The following is an 8227-nucleotide window of genomic DNA, read 5'->3' as shown; positions in this document are numbered from 1 at the left end:
CACCAGTTTTACAAGAACATTATGAAACACAGCTGGGCGTGGTAGTTCACACCTATAATCCCAGCACTCTGGGAAACTGAGGCAGAGGGATCGCAAGTTCAAACCCAGCCTAGGAAATTTAGCAATTCAACAGGACCCTGTCTCAAAATTAAAAATAAAAAAGGGCTGAGGGATAGACTTCAGTGCTGCAAAAACAAACAAAAAAACGTTTTATGAAACAGAATCTGATCATTTCTACAATAATTAATAAATAATACCCCTGCTAGTTTCCTAGCCCTCATTGTTTTCCTGCCTCTTCCTTCTTTCAGCAAGTCTTTAGGCAATATGGAGCCTTGAACAGGGTCTCAGAAGGGCCACTTTGGTTCTATCCAGTGTCCTGGCCTCAACTTCCAGGCCTCCTGCTCTCTGTTAGCCTCCTTAAGTCCTAGCCATTTGAAGTTAGATGATACATTCTCGGTGGAGATGATGGAGCCCCCAAAGGTATGAAAGGAGATTCTTGGAGGATAAAACATCAGTAGATATTACAATAACTTTAGGCATTCCATAGGGTCACAGTATATAAACAAATATAGAATCTATCTGTGGTATTAAAATTTAACTGGGGTGAGGGGTTATTAGGAAGAAAATGTCTAAAGAGGATCCTGGAGGGATAAATAATGCAAAAGGAGTTAAGAAACATGAGACTGGACTCATCCAATTTTTCTGGTCAGTACATTTATTGGACTCAATATGTTGACTCCTAGCTAAGGATAAGGAATATAAGTCCTCCTATACCTAAGGATAAGGAATGCAAATCTGATTCAAAACAGGCAGCAGTTGTGTCATTCTATTGGGATGCTGTCCTCTAATAACTGGAATGCCATACATGGGCTATACTTCTCTGCCTTTATCCTTGACCATGTGACTAGTTCAGTAAAGCTGCCCACTGCTCCAGGATTCATGTTTAGTGTCAGGGTAAACACGATGGCCTAATGGAAACATAAGAACACTGGAGTCAGAAAAACTGGGCTGGAATACTAGTTCTGTCACTGATTGGCCCTGTGACCTTGGGCACTTTCTTGTCAGTAAAACAAGGATAATACTACTTATGGAGATAACATATACTCTAACTCTCCTACTTTTTTTTTTTTTTGGTATCAGGGATTGAACTCGGGATCTTGCAAGCTTGTGCGTCGGCGCCGGAACATGTACTCTAACTCAATGAATGGTAGTAAGTACAGTTTGTCTTAAGTCTCTTATCTTTGATTACTAGTGAGGATGGACAGTTTTCTCATGTTTTACTTTATAACATATTTTTTGTGTGTAAATTGTATAAGCTATATTTCATGGGGGAGAAGTCCAGCGGAATTGGGAGAAAGGGGGAGGATTTTCAGGGAAAATAGACCGTTAGATTCTTGGTAGGAAATCAACCACAAGGGCTCTTATTTCCAGCATATTGTTTCCTGGGAGTGAAAAGAGTAGCCAACCATGTTGGACCTTACCTGCACAGCAATTTGGCCTGGGATGAACCATTAGAAACTATTGCTGACAGCATATTGACCATTTTTCTTCTCCCTTATGCTTTATTCTAGCAATTTGATGGGCTTAGAATTCAGAACTATTTGGAGTCTTATCTGGCTAAAATAGAGCTATCTTATTATGCAAGTAATGTGGATAAATCATCAATCTTCTCATAGCAATATTAATTGTGCAGCCCTTGAAACCTTACAAAGACCTTTCGCACTTATCATTCCATTTGACCCTGACAGCAGTCCTGTAAAGAATAGATACTATTATTTCTATTCTGAAGATGAGAAAAATGTCCTTACAAATACTTGAGGAATTATCTGTCATACTAAATAGTTCCTGATGGGTACAACTGGGTCCTGTCCCAGCTATTATTCAGCAGAGAAAATGCTGGAGAATGATAATCTTTCTGCCTTTCCCTCCTGCTTTCTTCCACACTACCAACATGATACTGATGAAAGGGCTTCCAGCCCTTTGTCTTCTTGGAGGGATGGTTGTGGCCTTTTGTTGATGGAAGAAACACTGAAGCCCTTTGTGTTGAAACAATGGCTGTTTATTTTGGGAGCCATTATTTTTATCTCAAAGACACACCTGGGACTGTCCTTGTGTAGGAGAAACACTGAGCCAGGACAGGGCTAGATCTGGTCACAATGGAGTCAGAGAGGAAGGCAGAAAACCTGGGCCTTTGATGCCTCATGTTTACCCATCTATTGGTATCAATTGTGTACCCTTATCCATCCCTGGCTGGAAAGAATTGCTTGCCTCTATGCACTGCTTTTATTCAATGGGTTTCAGGGTTCTTCCCAGTTTGGTAGAATCTTGCACCATCAGGAAGGATGCCGTGAACTTGGCAATCACTAAGAAGTTGTCTTTTTTTTTTTGACAGGGTCTCACTATGTAGCTCACGCTGTTCTTGAACTCACTGTGTAGCCCAAGATGCCCTCAAACTCTCAGTGATCCTTCTGCCCCAGTCTCCCAAGTACTGGGATTATAGGCATGTGCCAGCACCTTAACTAAGCATTTCTAGAATTGACAAGGAAGGGAACAGTAATGTATTGGAGGTCCAGGTAGTGTTTGTGGGTGAGCCCTGCTGTGACTCTAATGAGGGCAGAAGATAACTGGTCATACAGAACCATAACTTTAGTGAAGGTGCAGAGGTAGAATGGAAGAGCACAAGGCCTGGAATGAGGCCATCTCATTTAAAGAATGATGCTATTGAGCCAGTCAGAGACTACCATAGGGACAAGGAACAAATTCCTGAGTCCTCAACCTGTTAATTATTAAAACCATTATTTGTGTTTTCTTCTGAAGCAGTCAGGGAATTGAAAGCTTCTTTTGCTAAAAACAAACAAACAAAAGCAGTAACTCTTCACAGGTAACTAAAAGCAGAACAAAGCTTGACCTTCATTGTGCACCTCTCTCCAGTGTTATCTTAAAATTCTGGGTCAGATCCTTGCTCAGGTATAGGCAGGTTAATCATTTAGAGAGTGTCTCTCTGAAAGCTACCAATACAAACTGACCAGCCCTAAATTTGTATAACTTGTTTCATACCTCTTCAAGACTGAGAACATTGAGATGTAAGCTTCACAGTGCGATTCAACTACCAATGGGTGCCTAAAAGCCTAAACCTATGGTTACCACAGTTTCTAGCAGACACTCTGCAAAACTGAAACTGCCCCAAACAGAAACCATCATCTCACTGAGATCAGATTTCCTCAAGTAATAAGGACTTCTCTAGGACCCCCTTGTAAAATTAGAACTGAGATAATGATCAACCAGACTGTAGACCACTCCAGCCACTCCATAAAAACTAGCCTTTTTCCTTTGTGAGGGCCCAGTCTGCTATTCATGGAGCAATTCCCCCTTCAGCTCCTCAAGTTGAAGTTCCTTCCCCATTTTCTCACTGAATTTTTTTTTGTAACAGTAAGTCAAGAATTTGCCCAGGTTGTGTTGAGGTCTCCATCTCGTCTTTAGGGTGATATTCACAGTGATACGACCATTTATTAACAAGATGTCTTTGGCAAGATAATCAAGATTCTTAAATATCTCTGAACCTTGATTTTCTTCTCATGAGAAAGTAATGTCTCCTTTTGTGAGGTTTGTGGAAAACAAAGAAAGTACTTTGTGCCTGTTGTAGGCTTTCAATAAATATCAGTTGCCATTCCACATAAAGGAATAGATTAGGAAAGTACTGAAAAATCACCTCAATATTCTACATCAGTGATGGTGAATCTTTTAGAGCTTTCAATGATACAAACAGTCCGAAGTGGCACGCATGCGAAAGATTCACCAAGACTGCTCTAGATTGTCGTAGTCAAGATCAGGCTCTGACCTAGTGGTGTAAGTGACCAGGGATAAAGCAAGTAGCAAGTATCACATGGCACAGGCACAACTTCTGCCTCTCAACAGCTGAATGACCCTGTGCAAACCATAGAAACTCTGATCTTCATGATTCATAAAGAACTTTCCTCATAGGTAAGGTAGAATCATCAGATGTGTCTGGCAAGCTGTTGGGTGACATTCTTTGGAAAGCTCTGAAAACTATGTAACAAAGACACAGGTAAGAGATTATAAGGACACAATATTGAATTATTTATGTTACTGGTGGTGGCAGCAGAAAGGCTGATGTTTTAAGTTTAGCCAGTTCCTCAGGACTGGGCGAAGGTTCTAGTCTCTGAAATAGCCATATGACAATGATTCTCCAAGATGTATTTTGAGAAGCCCTGGGCCCCTCTGTGATCCTTTCAGAAGGGTTGCAAGGACCTATTTTATTCAATAACCTATTTGTGTTAGGCCATTTTTCTTTATATACTCCACCCAAAGCAACATTGCAACAATTGAATGCGGAAGCAAATAGTAGAATCCAGCTGTCTTCTATTAAGCTAGACATTAAAGAGGCTTGCAAACATGTAACACAGTGCCACATTTCTCAGTTTGCATTTAAGAAAATATAGTGATTTTGTAAAATAAAAATGTTACTTATGTTTATATGTATTGGATTCATTATCCTTTTTCCTGATGCTGGGGATTGAACTCAGGGCCTTGTGAATTCTTAGCATGTGCTCTACAATTGAGCTAATCCTCAGCCTGTTACAATTTTTGAATAAATTAATTAATAGTTACATTTTCCTTCAGTTTTAATTTCTAGTAAGGTGATTGTCACTGGACTGGTTCTGAGAGATTCTCAAAGCTGAAATGAAGAACTTAACCCACTCAAAACATAGAATGTTTGGAGGTTCACTGACTCTCATTTTGGAAAAAGAATTTTTAGGACACATCAGTAAAAGGCACAGGAATAGTTTCTTGGGCAGAAATTTTAGTACACACTCAAGAGTAGAGTGTGGATGCTCAGAGAAATGAGACCCAGCTGGAGCTGGGTATATTTAGGGGCCTTGAGGGAGTTTTTAAAAATGGGTGATCCAGGCTGTGTATTCCCACTGTCTGTCAGGTTACCCATTTGGCAGGCTATGATAGAATGCAAACCATTTGCACATGTTTGAAGTTGAGATATGCTACCCACTAATATTGCTGCTTTTATGAGGATGGAAGAAGCACAATGCACAGATAAAAAGGACAGGTCCAGAGCCCAAATCACAGGCTTACTGTGTCTTTAAGGTCTTAGGGTTTTATTTGTTTATTTGTTTTTTGTTTGTTTGTTTTTTGAGTGAGTTTCCTGGAAGGGAAAAAGGCTTGAGTAACTTTTGTGTCCTGAAGCTTCAGGGGTTTTTTTTAAGTGCAATTTTAAAAATCCAGACTTTTTGTCTATTTTTTTGGCCTATTTTAAAATTTCTTTTATCCTACCTCATTCCTCTCACACCCTCAAAATTGGATCTGTTATTCTTAAGGGGTACAGAAGACCTAATTATCTGTCTTCATATAACCACTTTATGCCAAGGAGGGGTGTTGAGTCTGCCTGGCCAAAGACCAAAAGTCTCATCCTGACTGATTTAAAAGAGACATAGGAATATTATGTTCCATCTTCCGAAGAACCATCATCTTTTAATAGTCTGAAAACAAGGGCAGGGGCATACGAGATATTAGCCCACCACAACAATGAACCAGGCAGTATAAAAGAATTCCTATCCACAGTATCATTGCCAGAAAAATGAGAGCTCTTTCCTACCAGGTTGATTTGAAGAACCAGGACATCAGCCAATCATTGAAGATTAACCATTTACCAGTCGAATTATTTCAATACAGGATGACCAATTAATTTTTATAAGATAATATAACAAAAAATATAACAATGACAATTTTATCAAATTTATTCAATACAAGAATCAAGTGGTTGGAATGACACCTGTATACACTGATTACATACATAATCAGTACGTAAACAAATGCACTGCCTAAATGACCCTCAGGATAAATCATTAAGTGGTTAAGGCAGAGTCACTCATTGCACTAATCTGAGAGCACAGACCTTGTAATGTCGAATACACCTTTGCAAAGTTGTCAGGAGTCTATACATAACATTCTGTTTTGATAATAACATGGGTTCCACCTTGTGCTGCTGTCAGAACATCTAGGGCAATTTGGCTTTGTAGAATGGCTTTTCACATCATTTTTACTTCTGAATTTAGTAGTGAAATACCCTCTGCAGTGTCATTTAGAGCCTTTTGTATATAGTTAGTAAGAGATTCAATATGCCACATTATATCTTTAAGTCCTATTTCGGGAAGAAAGATGGAGGCCAAACGATCATACCAGTGAAAAATTGATCTGGTACATCAATGTTGCAGACTAGGAAGTTAGCTGGTTGATCTATGGTTTTAACCCAGTGCCCTTGTAATATAGATATCCTACTGTGCATCTTTCTACCCACCCTCAAGGCAACCATGGCCATAGATTTGTGCCACAGAGTCACTGGGTCCTGTTTGAGTCTGCCCATCTTATTCAGCTCTTGCCTTCCAGTCAGTAGCAAACAAGTTTGTATCTACTAACACAACAATGTGATTACAGCTTTGTGTAGGAATCCATCCCATATTTTTGGTGGCATTGTTCCATTTATCATAAATATGTTTTAATATGGTCTAAGATAGTATACAAGTTAAGGCCTATAGAATGCTTCATTAATAGCTCTCAAATCTTGGACTAATCAATATTCCCCGTTTGGTTTTAGTACTGGAAGGATGGAAGTATGGCATGGGGATTGGTAAATGGACCCAAAAACTATGTTTGAGGAATTTAGAAATTAGAAGCTGAGGCCCTTGGTGGGCTTTGGGCTTAATAGGATATTGCCTTTTATGGGGATAGATGTTTGGGTATTTTAAGGAAATGACAACAGGTTGGGCATGAACAGCCTTTACTGGAGTTTTCATATCCCAGACTCATGGATCCACCTCTGATAAAATTTCCCTAGGCATGTCTCTAAATATATATTCTAGTGTGTTGGATGTTAATATTTTCCAAATAAGAGGTAAATATAAAGGTAAACGTTTGCTCCTAATGAGGCCAAAAAAATGTCTCTTTCTAATAATGGTGTAGGATTCTGGAAAAAATTAGGAAAGCTTGAGTGAAAATTATTTCCCTGAGATCTATAGGTTAAAGCTATTTTAAAGTGTTTGGACTTAGGGACACTATCAACACCAGTTACCACACAGGTCATATTAGAATAGGATCAATATTAGAAGGCACAGAATTATGCTCCAGTGTCCAAAAGAAAATTGATATTTTTACCTGTCATGTCAAGAGCTACCTAAGATTTTTCCAGGGTGATATTTACTTTGTCAAAAGGGACTTTGAGAGACCTCAGTCACCTTCTATCTTCCAGGGCAGCCAAAATGGAATTAAGTGGCTTCTTTTACCTTTGGAAGACAGGGCAGTCTCACTTGCAGTATTTTCCTATTTCCAGAGGTGTACATCCTAGGTGGAGGATCTTGCTTACCACAGTATTTTCACCAGTGTCCAGGCTCTCCACAGTGATAGCAACCATCTTGTCTCAGATTCTCATCTTTACATGTGGAGACTTGGGGTTTTTTTATTGAGGATGAAGGATTTTTTCTAAGGCCAGGGTGATTGACTGGGCCTATTCTTGTGCCTGTAGTCATTTACCCTGGGCCTTGGGACTCACCTCTATTTTGTTCCAGTTGTTAAGGCCCAAAAGGCCAAGTTTAAAAGTTCATTAATGGAGATCCAAGCACAAATAACCTGCTTCTGAACTTTCTATGAATATATGGACCAGACTGGCTAATAAAATATGTTCCTAATAAAATTTGTTCCAGCTGTGAGTTAGGATCAATATTAGTATATTTATGGAAGGTTTCAGTTAAGCATCCCAGAAAAAAAATCAAGATTTTCTTTCTTTTCTTGAGTCATTTCTCTAACCTTTTTATGATTGACTGGCTTCTTTATGCATTTTCTCATTCCCTCAGTCACATAAGTAATCTTATCATTACACTTCTCATGACCCTTGTTTCCAATTTAATATTGCCTATTAGGAGCCCTTGTTGATACTGCTACTGTCCATACACAGGCTTTTTCTTCTGGGATGCAGGAGGTAGAAAACAATACTTGAAGATCTGCTCATTAGACCATAAGTTATATTCAAAGTCTGAAACTCTTCTATAAATCTATCTGGATCCTCTGAGAACTGTGCTAATTTTTGTTTACCCTGGGCCAGATCACTCATGGAAAAGGGGACATGAATGCTCATAACACCCTGTTCCAAGACTTCTTGAAACAGACACATATTGGGAGGTCAGACACCTATTAATTTTTG

This window comes from Heterocephalus glaber, unplaced genomic scaffold, assembly GCF_053883595.1.
Source record: "Heterocephalus glaber isolate CG9 unplaced genomic scaffold, H.glaber_assembly_v1.0 deba00001497, whole genome shotgun sequence".
Taxonomy (NCBI): domain Eukaryota; kingdom Metazoa; phylum Chordata; class Mammalia; order Rodentia; family Bathyergidae; genus Heterocephalus; species Heterocephalus glaber.
The sequence above is the reverse complement of the archived record's forward strand: the minus strand, read 5'-3'. Positions refer to the sequence as shown.